The sequence below is a fragment of the Corvus hawaiiensis genome, chromosome 3 (genome assembly GCF_020740725.1).
Source record: "Corvus hawaiiensis isolate bCorHaw1 chromosome 3, bCorHaw1.pri.cur, whole genome shotgun sequence".
In the NCBI taxonomy this organism is placed as follows: Eukaryota; Metazoa; Chordata; class Aves; order Passeriformes; family Corvidae; genus Corvus; species Corvus hawaiiensis.
In genome coordinates this window covers 86,275,623-86,287,844 of record NC_063215.1, presented here as the reverse complement: position 1 = coordinate 86,287,844, position 12,222 = coordinate 86,275,623, and the positions used below count along the sequence as shown (strand labels likewise).

General features: G+C 55.4%; 1 protein-coding gene across 6 annotated transcripts in view; it reads right to left on the bottom strand.

Moving 5' to 3' along the window:
• Positions 1-12,222, bottom strand: part of SLC29A1 (solute carrier family 29 member 1 (Augustine blood group)) — a 33,988-nt gene that overhangs the window by 11,208 nt on the left and 10,558 nt on the right. The window contains exon 1 of one of the 6 annotated variants that reach the window (XM_048296396.1): positions 11,690-11,747. The exons of 3 other annotated variants lie outside the window; for them this stretch is intronic. The gene's annotated coding sequence lies outside the window, so the exon portion shown is untranslated. Of the gene's footprint in view, positions 1-2,532; positions 2,658-11,426; positions 11,532-11,689; positions 11,748-12,222 lie in introns of those variants that run through there. 2 more of the 6 variants (XM_048296395.1, XM_048296397.1) reach the window with 2 other exon arrangements.

Genomic DNA, 12,222 nt, shown 5'->3' with positions numbered 1-12,222 from the left:
TGCCTCCAAGCTGGTCTCCACCAGAGGGCAAAAGCAGATGCTAGGAAAGAGTAAATGTGGCACGGGTACGGACTAACTGCCTGACTGTTCCCCCAGCCTCTGAGCTGAAAGGGACACGATGTTCATGTGTTTTGTAGCCATGGTGGGTTTCACTTCTGTGAAATCCTGCTTACCCCTTCAACTCAGGAGCTTCTGAGAGGGGGCAGCAGCTCTCCCCACATGCAGGGCCTCACCAGGGCTCCCTTGCCTTCGACATCAAAGGGTGGATGAACATTGGAGTGGCTGCTTTACAGACCTGGATTGTATCCACCCAACAGCACATTTTCCAAACCGAGAAATTCTAGCTCACTTAGTCATTCAGGCATGGCTCCATGCCTTCGGTCCTCCTTGTTGCTTTTCTCCTAACCTTCCCTGGCTCCTCTCGATCCTTCCAGAGGTGCTGATTCTGGGGGCACACAGGGACTGTGGGGGGATGAGACACCGATTTGAAGAGTGGCACAAGGCTTTCCTGCTTTGTTTCTGCTTTTTAACTGGGAAAGATGATGCAGTATGTGTTTTTATGCACACTGAGCTATCTGAAATAGCCCCAGGCCTTGCTGTGAGTGGCCGGCTCATGGCTGGCTCAGTGCATAATCTTGTTTACAGATCTGGGGCTTTTTCCCTTTCCCCCCTTGTCTATCACTTGATATTTATCTAAACTGAATTTCAGTTGCCTGGTGTTGTAATGGTTGTCAGTACTCCTCCTAGCTGGCACTTGTCCCCATGAACCTGAGTAATCCAATCACCTCAGCAAAGCCCTATCATCTCCTTGCTCATTCCCTTTTCCAGGTCACTCATGAATGTGTTGAAAAAGCATGTGACCAACGCAAAGATATCTTTTCACTGCAAAAACTGACTGCTGACTCCTACATCCTCCTTCCTGTTTTCATACTAATTATGGAGCCAAGTAAGGACTTTCCCTCCTGACCAGCAAGTTCCCTTAAAAACTGGGCTGAAAGCTGACTGGAATTTTTTTTTTTGGAAGCAGTGTGGGCACTCTGAGCCCAGACTCCCTAGGACGTGCTGCTCCAGTCCTGGGGGCCCCTCGACAGGAGCCTCCCCACCTGCTCACAGGCCCTGTCCCTGCACAGACACCCAGGACACGCAGCAGATTCAGCAGTCGGCTTTTCCCTGAAGTTCCTTCCGCCCTTCTTAGAAAAGAACGTCATCTTTCCCTCCTCCCAGTCCCTGGGGGCTGGGGCAGTTGTGAATGAATGACTAGAGGCCACACAGTCACAGCGAGCCACTTCATCCTCCCTTTCCTTCTGGGAAACATTGCCCAGCCCAAGACACTTGTTGCTGTTTACCTTTGCTTTCTAACCTTGCCTCTGCAGATGCTCTGAGGAGCTCCCCAAAGGAAGGTGGAAGAAACTGCTCAGGCTCTTGTGGAGCTCACAGAGGGGCAAAAGCTTCATCTTTTTCTGCTATGGTCTCTCTTTCTCTGATCCCTCATCTGTCCAACATCCTGTAGCAGCTTTCCTAGTCCTGGAGTGCTTTGTGAGCGGTTTCCATCAGCAAGTTGATATTCTTCTTCTCCTTTCTGCTTCTCAGTAAACAGCCTTGTGATGCCATCTGCTCTCCCAGCCCTACTCCATGCCTGCATCCTGAGGAGAGAGCTTAGCAGGGGAGCAGGAGGGAGCAGGTATTTCTGCCTTCTCCCTTGACTTGCTGTCTGCAGACAAAGTCCACTGCTTTGCCTGGGCTCGGCCAGCAGAAAAAAAACCTCTTACAAGGTGCTCTGTGCAACACCCTCACCCCACAGAATGAGGGTCTCTGGGCAATGTTTCTGACCTGCTTCATCTCGATCCCTCCACTCCTCCAAGGACAAAAGGAGAGGCATCTCTAGACCCCCTCTGCCTCCGGGCTTGCTGCACTAGCAGACACCACAAACTCCTCATAGAGCAGCAGCTGTGGACACTGACGCCGCTCCCAGCACTTGCTGTTATCTGGGATGCCGGGTGGTGCAGGGGGAGCATTCAGCCCTGGTGTGTTTTGAACTGCGTAGACTAACCAGCTGCGAAGTCCCTTATCTGGAGAGTTAAAGGAGCCCTGAGAGGCTCCCTGGGGGCCCTTGCCCCTGGCAGGTAAAGCGATCCAGCTGGGCAGCAAATTCCCCAGGGCCTGTCGGGACTCAAGCACTGTCACTGAAGGGTTTCCCATCAGGTAGAAGGCAGAGCCAGTCTTAAAACTACCCTAGGTGACATTACTGAGTCCCAGGAAGCCCTGGACATCCACCTCTCCAGCGGGGCAGCTGCGTGGGTTCCCAGCCCTGACTATTACTGGTCAAATGCCATCGATGGCAGCCCCATGAAGAACCCACACACCTCTCTCCTCAGCATGTGGTGAGTGCCCAAGGCCAGGTGCAGTCTGGTCCCTGGCCAGAGAAAACCCCTCCAGGCACCCATACAACCCCCCAGGAGCAGAGATGGGTGCTCCCACCCAGCATCCCATCAGACGCTGCAGGGGGACATTGTAATGTCACAACAAGCTTACCAGAAAGGCAGGGTGGTCCCAGCCCCTTGCTCCTTGTCACTTCAGGCCACAGGACGATGCAGGGACAATGCCGCCTTGGGAGAGATAGGAAAAGCCCCACAAATATTGGAGCCGTTGCCTGCTCCAGGGCCGGTGGTTTGGGGATGCAGGAGGAGATACAAGAGCCTGGGGGAGGGCAGGAGCTGGGGGGGGGGGGGGGGGAACGTCATTTATGAGCAGGCGTCAGAGGAAAAGAGATAAGCTGATGTCAGGAGATTGTTTGCAGAGACGGGATTCTTCCAAGAAGCTAGTTTCTCTGATGGCACCCACTTAGGCTGCTCTGCCCAGGGAAAGGACCATCCCCTACAAGCCAAAACCCTGACCTGCTTCTTGGGAGGCTGTGGAAGGAGACATGTTTTTCCAGGGCTAGCTTCAAACTCCATTTGTTGGAAATTTACTAAAACAAAGACCCTTTCTCCCAAGGGCAAAGGGAGGGATTTGCTCAGGGCTTCACTCAGTGCAGCTGCAGAAGCCTCCAAGCCCAGGCAGAAACCATCTCCAGGACTTGGATGGTGCTTCCAGGCAGCTTTCAGCACCTCCAGGAACTGCAAGAAGGTGGGAAGGGGCAGAGGGTGACCCACTGTGGGCATGCACAGCTCATACCAAGCTCACAACACCTGACCATGGCTTCCTGAGGGACCATCATGGGTTTGGGGAGAGCCTGGGGGTGCCTCACCCCAAACCTTCATCCTTGCCTGGCATCCTCAGCAGACCCTCACAGCCCATGTCTGCAGGGCTGGTCCAAGCCCCAGGGGTGCCAGCATGGCCAGTGGAGGTGCTGCCTGGGGGCCACGGGGAGGGGAAGTGCTTCTGGAAGGGGTGCTTCCCTGGAATCGATCTGGGGGCTGCAGCAGGAAGAAGCACAATGGGAGGAAACCACGTTTCCGCTTCCAAGTGGAGAAAACCTTACAGGACACCTGGGGAGAACAACCGGACATCATTAATGTAAAATTCAGCTGGGAGCACAAGGAGCAGCCAGAGGCAGCCCCGAGCTGGAAGCAGGTCCTCCTTGCACAGAGGAGCCTGGGTCTTGATGCAGTAGTGGCACAGGCCAGCACATGCCAGGACAGCCATGCACAGAGGACAAAGGCAATCCCAACCATGCACAACACAAAGCACAGCTATGGCTCTTGCCTGCCTGCAGCCTGGCTATCTCACAGCCTTATTTCCACACGGGTGGGAAGAGGGATGCTCCCTGGTGGGCTGGGACAGCGCTTAGGTAAGACCCCTTAGGATGTGGCTGTCAGATGCACCTCTTTTGCATTAGCAGCTTTTGCCCTCTCTGTGTTCAGGCTTGCTCAAGAGGAATCCCTGTCTGTCTGCACTGATGGTATCTTGGTTGGCCACACCTTAGGCAGCAGCTGAAGCACGTGAGAGGGGTGGGCTGAGCCTACAGGATCATGTCCCACTTCCCCCTCATGTCTGCAGCTGAGGGGAGCGAAGAGGAGCTTACAGCAAAACAGGACCAGAGCAAAACAGCTCTTAGCCAGACAAGTCTGAAGATAAGGACTCACTGAATGCGTGGGAGGAAACCCAGGGGATAGAATCCCACAGCCAAGGAATGAAAGAGGGGTAAGATGAATTTTTCCATAGCCTGCCTTCTCCTGGGCTTGGTAGGGTCATATCAGCCAATAACACATGGTTACTCCAAGGTCACTGCTTGGGGAGCAGCACCAGAGAGGAAGAGCAGGACTGCAGGAGGCCACCTGCCCCCAGCAGCCCCCACGGTGCTGGGATGTAGAGTGGAGATGATTCCCCCTTCATTGCTTCATATTCCTGGCTCCAGGACTGAGCTCAGAGCTGGCAGACCCCAGAAGGAGTCAGGCCAGGAACAACATAAAGGAGCTGAGCATGGAGAAACCTGCAGTGAAGGTCCAGAGGAGAAGGATGGGGACAGCTTACATTCTATTTGAGAGGTCCTCAAGACAGTCCTGCAGTGAGGGGCAAGGCAGAAGGGGCTTGGAGGGCTCAGCTCAACCACTCTCCCACCCCAAATGCCACCCTGCACTTTACAAGAACTCCTTTCCCCAAGGAGAGCCTGAGCCCTCACTCACTTGTCCCCAAAATGGGGATGCTTCTAGAAGAGCAGGAAAAGCTGGCAGCCAACCAGCAGTGAGAGCACCTGCCTGCAGCAACCCCCTGCCACCTGGCCACCTCCTGCACCCCACAGCACCTCCACCTCCCAGGAGAGAGGCTGTCCTTCCAGCTCTGGCTTCTTCCTTGATGGAGCCAGATTCAAAGGTGCAGAGCTGGCAGGACCCTCAGCAGGCAAGAGCTGACCAAACCCAGTGGGAGCTGCTGAACTGTTGTCCCCCGAGCAGGTGGGAGAGCATCCCCAGGGCAGGACAAAGTGAGCCTTGCCCTCACACCTGGACAGCCCAGCAGAAGGCCTACAGCAGGCTGCCAGCCCTGTTTGGGGTGCAAAGATCATTTTGCTCCCCCTCAGCAGTTTTTTGGAGGCTGGTCTGGGCTGCACAGCTGTTTCCAGTTTAGTGGAGGACACAGAAATGAAATCAGAGCCAGAACAACACAATCTTCCCTTGGTGTCACCATCTCCCCAGCTTCCAAAATTCGGAGAGGCAATTCCTCCCCACTGAGCAGCAGCCCCCTTTGGCAGAAGCTGGGACAGACATGCAGGAGCCAACTACCACTGGCCTGCGGCGAGTCGAGGTTGGCTCTGTCCTCTGCATGTCAGCTGTGCCCAGTGGCCAGGACAGAAATACATGGGCTATCTTGGGTCCCCACAGACCAAAGGGGCCTTTCGCTTGTAGGCCAGCTCAGAATAGGGGCCCTGGCTGACCGCTGCTTTTGGCATTAAATGTCTGCAGCCCTGCTGAGAAAGGGGATGGTGAGCACAGAAGCAGGTTTTGGGACTTGTTGGGGTCCCGTGCAGTCTGTCTGCCAGCCACCCGTCCTGCCAAGATCCTGCTCACTGCCCGGACAGCCACAGCATCTTGCAAATCCCGAACTGGCTTCAGATGCTAAATGCAGCTATTTCACAGTGGCTCTGCTCCAAGAGACAGAGAGTGTCTATCCCCCCTCACCTCAAAAACCTGCTTTGTCCCAGCCAAGGGGCACCCCACAATCCCCAGAAACAAAAGGAAGGGGAAGGGATGGATGTCCTGTCTGGGTCTGCTTGTGCCAAATCACTCACTTCCAAAGCTGCAGCCATCTCCAAAGAGTGGGGTAAAGGGGTCCCCACAAGTCCCAGAAGCTGAAGGGACTCGAGGAGCCACATACACCTGCACATTTCCCAGCAGGAAAGATGCTGCCTGCTGAAAGTTGGGTTTGCCATATCCCTGCTCTGTGGCAGACACAGAAGAGCTGTGTGGGTAACACACAATCCGTGGACCAAGGAATGGAAAGCCAAGGAGGCAGCATGCTGTCAGAGATGTGGTGCAAGCAAAGGAGTTGGAGCAAACACCCAGGGCAGAAGCACCATCTCTGGCACCCTCTTCCCTGAATAAGTCAGCTTCCCCAAACAGCCTGGCAGGACTAAGGTCTCACATGAGGAGCCAAAGCAAGACTCGAGGCAGACACCTCCTTCGGAGCAAATAAGTCAGAGCCCAAACCTCCCACCCTTGGCACTGGCCTTGGCTAAACAGCAGCAAAACAGGGAAATCTTTATGCAAGTAGGATCAGGCAGGGAGAGAAAACAGGAGGTGGGGACAGCTGTGTCTGCCCAAATCCCATCAAAACAGAATCTCCCACACAACCAATAATAATAAGCCCAGCCACAAGTTGGGAAAGAGCAAGTCACGTCCCTTCCAAATCCCAGCCTGTGCTGCTACATCCGTGCAAACAGCCACCGCCCAGTGTGCCACAGCCATGATATCGCAGCCTGTCTGGGACCCTGAGTATCCTCAGGATATCCCAGGGAAGCATGGAAAACTCTGGATGCGAGCCACCAAGTGCTCTGCTCATGTGGAAATGGCACTTTGCAGCCGCTAGCATTGGCTTGCAGGCTCCACCAGCCTCTCAGCCTCCCCAGATTAATGTGGGGAGCAGAGGAGATGAAGGCAGCTCTAGACACCCTGCTGGGAGACCCAAGGTTACAGCAGCCTCACTGAGGTGGGCTGGCCATCTGGCAAGGTGTCCATCAGGGCTTGCCTGGGTGGATGCTGATGCACTCCCACAGTGATGCCAAGGGATGGGGAGCCCAGGGGCTGAGCCCTGCTGAAGCAATCCCCTCTGACACAGTGCATCCCCCTCACAGCCACAGCGAAGGAAGGGAGGGACAGCTGGTAGCAGATAACTTGTGTGTTGAGTATCGATTGCCAGGCTATTTACTGATGCTGTTTTGTTTCTGGTCAAAGGCTCCCCTTTTGGAGGCAGCCCAGTTGCAGAGCCCAGGCAAGGAGAACGCAGTGCTCTTCAGCACCTCCCTCATCCCCCGCAAGGCATGGATTCTGCATCATGTGGGCACCCCGTTCCCGCTGCCTCCGGGGTAACAGCCCTGTCCAGGAACACACTGGCAGATCGATGTCCTGATGTGGTTCACTACACAGACACGCCAGCCTTGCGTGGCCACAAGGAGTGGGTGTGAAGACGGGAAGGAGCAGCTGCAGGGTAGGGTGGATCACTTCATAATAGCTTGGTTGCGTTGCCGTTGGTCTGTCTCCTCCTGTGGTTAATGGATAACACTCCTGCTCTTGCCAGGATGCCACGAAGACCCACCCAACCCTGCCATCCTCAGCCACAGCCCAACACCTACAAACCTTAATGGGATGAAAGCACTGTGTGCGTCCTGTGGCACTGGGCTCCCTGTGGGGGCAGAAGTCCAGTCCAGAGCAAATACCATCAGGGAGCTGAGCGTACAGCACTGAAGGAGGATAAAATATGGAATTGCCTCCAACTTGGTCCTGAGGCCAGGAAATAACAAGGCTTGTCACATGCAGAGCAGGCAAGGCAGATAAGGCTGGCATCTCCTTCAACCCTGAGCCTTGGGCAGGACTGAGAAGCCAGATCTGTCACCAGTCCCTCCTGCCACCCTGGCTGTTCTCCAGGGGTTATCCCCAAGCTTAAAACAGGGGAGTTCTTCTCATGAGGGTTTACTATGACCATGAACAAAAACTCTAGCAAAACTCCAAAGCCCTCAGGGGCTGGAGCCAGGTGAGCAGGCCCTCAGCTGCAGGTGTAAACTGGCTCTGTGTCCCTGCACAGTGTCAGTGGTTGGATGTGCAAGGAAAAATGAACCAAGCAGGGATGAGGACCATGTTTGGAGCCACAGCTTGGGCAGCAGAGAAGCCAAGCAGGGCAACCCAGGCAGGACAACCCTCTCCCCAGCAGCCTTGCAGGAGGCTGGAGCCAATTCAATGTCAGTCTGGGGACGCAGATACACATTCAGGTTGATGGCTTGCCCTTGGCACAGCACGGCTGATGACACAGTCCTGCTGCCGTGACTGAGCCTCAGTACGTGGCCAGAGCAAGCTGCTCAGCACATGGGAGGCCGATGGCACGACCCTCCAGTCCCACTGCTGCTGCCCACTCAGCCACATCTCTCCCAGCCCTGCTCTTCACCTCCAGCCCCTGCCTGCCTCCTCCCTCTGCAGCTTCCTGGTCTGCTCACTCCATGAATTTCCAGCTGGAAATTTCACAGCGAGGTGCCTTCCTATCAGACTAGTTCTAAAGCAAATGAACTAAAGCAAGTCTCACTGGCAGTCGTGTGGTAGGAAGCAGCAAGAAGGCCCTGCGGAAATCTGCCTGATTTCCTGCTGACAGCTTCTGTACGAGCTGCCAGGCAGGCAATAGGTCTCTGCTCCCTTTTGGCCCCAAGGAAAGTTGGTCTCCTGGAGATAAAACCTGACTGTGCTCACCGATGGCTTAACCAAGAGGCTGAAAGAGAGCCTTGAGCACTGCACCCAGAACGCCAGGCTCACCAATTTGTGTCACAGTTAGTGCATGAAAGCCACACACACAGAGCTTTGAGCCTCCCCTTTCTTGGGGATTGGCAAGACCAGGAAAAAGCCTGCTCCAAGCCAGAGCAGGACCAAAAGGTCACAACAGTGATGTTTTTCATATCACCTCCATCAGCAATGAAATTAAGAAGGACTATTAGTGTTATTCCTACACAACAGCTTCCCTTGTCTCATGGGAACAGCAATCCTCAGAAGCATTCCTCATGCAGCATCACAGCTCTTCTCCAACACGGGGACCCCAGAGCCCATATACAGCCCCCCAGCTAGGTCTGCAGAATCTGGAGTGGGAAAATGGGGTGCAGTACTGTGCTGCAGCCTCAGCTGGGGCACTGAGACCCTCCAGACCACGCATCCTGATGTAACCAGACCCACCCAGGGTCTGCTCCTACTCTGCACAGTTGTTCCCCATCCCACATCTTGCACACTCTTAACCTAAGAAGCAATTACAGCTTCCTATAGCACTGCTTAATCAAATCAAAATAGCTGTGTGGCTGGTAAAACCCTGACTTCTGCCTGGCTGAAAATGCCTGTAGCTCACTCCACATAGTGCTCTGGGCCTCAGCTTGTTGGCAGCTGAGTAAGAGTTAGCACAGAGATGAGACTCTGGGAGCTGGCAGTCCTGCAGCCCCAAGCAGCACAGTGCTGGGCTGGCAGGTGTCTCAGGACAGAGCTTGGTGTTGGGAAGGCTCAGGAAGGCACAGGGAGGTAAGCGAGGTTTACATTGTGGGGTCAGCACGGAGCTGGCAAGGACCACTAGAGAATGGAATTCTGTGGATGAGAGCAGGTGCTGCAGCTTCCGTAGCACTTGCCAAGGGCCTGGACATTACACTGAACAAAAACAACCAAGATCTACATGTGTCCCGTGAAAACCACCAGAAGCTGTTTGCTGGCTTCCCAAAGCCAGTGGCTGGTGCCTTCCCACTTCGATAGGGCACACAGGTGGTCCTGGGCTCCCTCCATCCCAATGGGCTGCTCCCTAAGCCCTGCCTCTGCCAGGAGAGCTGGGAATGAAGCTGGGCAGAGTGAGGAAGGTGCAGCATGGGAGTGGGTGAACGGGCACCTTGTCATCCACACCCTGGCTTACCCCCATACCACAACAAGGAATAAGACAGGTCAGGCCAGGGCAACAACAAAGCCCATGGCTCATCTTTAAAGAGGAAGAAGCTCATTAACACCTCCCAGCCCAAGATAATGAGAGCACGGATGCCATGCTGGGAGTTGATGCCAGTAATTAATTATGCAGCTTGGCAAGGACTGGAGAAAAGGGACAACTGCAGGATGCAGGTGCCATATTGTCCTGTGTGCTGGTGCTACATCTACTGATTCAAGCTGAAGTGAATTTCTTCAGCCTCCTCACTCCAGGTATCTGATACAGTGTAAGCCTCCACCTCGTGTCTGTGCTAGTTGTGGAGGGAAGAGTCATCCTGCAAAGCATCTTCTGGGTCTGATGTTACAGCCCTTGGTGCTGAAAAGAAGGTGCCTTTGCTCTGTGAAAACCTTTTTGGTGAGCCAAGAGCAAGCCTACCTGTCTTTTCCAGGAGCAAAAAGCAATGGCAGGAGCAGGAGTGCTTTGGAGGGCATACATGTGGTGTCAGCACCGGACTGACACTATCAGTGGCCCATGAGCTGCACAAAGTGAACCCAAGGGAAAAGCATCCCTGCACAGCCACATCCTGAGATAGCTTTGCAGAGGAGGCAGGCTCGAGGGAGCCTGAGGCCGTCCAGCACCTTCCAGGGGCTGGTGAGTGGAAACAATGCCACCAAGCTGGGATGCAGTGCAGAAGGAGAGCGGGATTTCCTATGTCGGCACTCACAGAAGTCCCTCAACTGTGTCTGCTCACAACAGGGAACTGAGGGGCTGGTGGGCTGCTTTCTGTTTCAGAGCTGCCGGGAAGTGCATCCAGCTGTGGCCAACAGCTGCACAAATTCCTCCTGTAGCCCCTAGCCCTGGGGATCAAGGATACAGGCTTTACTTGTCTGCGATCCCACAGCTCCGGGGCTTAGCCGCTGTTGCCTTCCCACACAGTCTGCAGTTCCACAGCCCATTCCCAAGAGGCAGATGGGAGTGCTGGTGAGTACAGGCAGGGACTGTGTTGGTCTGGCAGTATTAGCATCTAGCAGGGGTGTGAAGCTCAGATTTAACTACAGGGGTGAGGAGGACAGCACAAAAGGGCTCTACAGGAGCTCTTGGTGCTTCTGCTTGGACCAGGCTCTCCCTTAACGCTGACGGTTTGCTCAGGAATGGAAAGAAACACTCATTGAAATCTTCCACAGCATCCCATAGCCAACTGGGAGCATTTTCTTGAGCAGGACCTGGAGCAACCCTGACCCAGCAGTTTTTCTGTCAGCCGAGGGGGCTCTGCCCCACTTCTCGCACAGCAGCACACGACACCCTGCCCACGCACCTGCCAGCGGCTCCCCACAACACCCGTCGGCTGAGGCACGGCGGCAGACACTGCCTGCCGTGCACACGCGCCACTGCTCGGCAGGGATGTGCACCTCTGCGGCCGCAGGAGCGCTGCACAAACCCCTCGGTGAAGTCCTGCGTCCCAAGTATCAGAGCATCGGTGCGCTTTGCATCCCCAGAGCCACGTGCTGGCCGCTCCACTTCGCATCCCCAAAACCACATGCTCTCCCCCCGGCAGTAACTGTGAAAGGGGATTTGTAGTTGCCGTGCAAGGTAGCAAGGAAGAATCCCCCCCAAAAAAGCAGTATCTGTGCTTTTTAAGCACAGATAAGCAGTATCTTACACCCCTCCGGCCCCCCAACCCGCGACTCGCACGCCGCCTCTCCCCACGCTGTGGCGCCGGGTTCTGAGCTTGGGGCATCCCCCGGCTTCCTCCGAGGGCTGCCCACGCACCCGGCAGCTTTGAAACGCCTCGTGGAGCCTCGGAGGGAGCCGGGGTGGCCAAAAGCTCGGCGACTTTGAGCCAATACCTGGAACGCAGGCGCCCACCGCTGCCTGCTGGCTCCGGCTCCTTCTCTCGCCGGTGCGGATGAACCCGCCGCCTCCGTCCCGCTCTCTAAACTCCTCCTTCCCCTCCTGCCGCCTTCAGTGCCACGCGGTTCCCGCGTGGGAGAGGCGGCGGGTTTCCCCGCTTCCCGCCCCTTCCCCGCTCCCCCTCGCCGCCGGGAGAGAAAGGGTGAGCAGAGCCGCGACCCCTCCGCGGGCAGCCGTGCGCACCTCGGGGGGAACCCACCTGCGCCGCGCTGTCCGCGCCGCCCCGCGTTCTGCTGCTGTCCCTTCCCCTGCCCGCCCCTGCCCGCCCCCATTTTTACGCCGACTGCAGCTCCACGCCCCGCATCTGGCGGGAAAACCCCCGGCCGCGGGCCGCCTGCTTCTTGGGAAGAGAGAGCAGAGCAAGCCCTCTCTAACTCCGGAGCCGCACCCAGCGCCGGGTTTGCGTTAATCTCCATGCGTTAGTAAATATTATAGCTGTAACGGGAGCTATGCATTAAAGTGTGGCTCTGAATGGAGTGTGAACTGGCCCCTAAGTTTGCTACGTTCCTCACTTGTCCCACATGCTGCGTTCTAATCCAGACAAAAACACTCTCTGCTGGCAGTCACCACCTAAGGGTGTAATATATATCCTTATTTATACATATACGGATGTGTATATATACGTACACATATACATACACAAGTGTATATATACATACGCATGTGTATACACATATATAAATAACTGTCTGGAGTTAGTGATCTAGTGGGTGTCATCCCTGCCCATGGCAG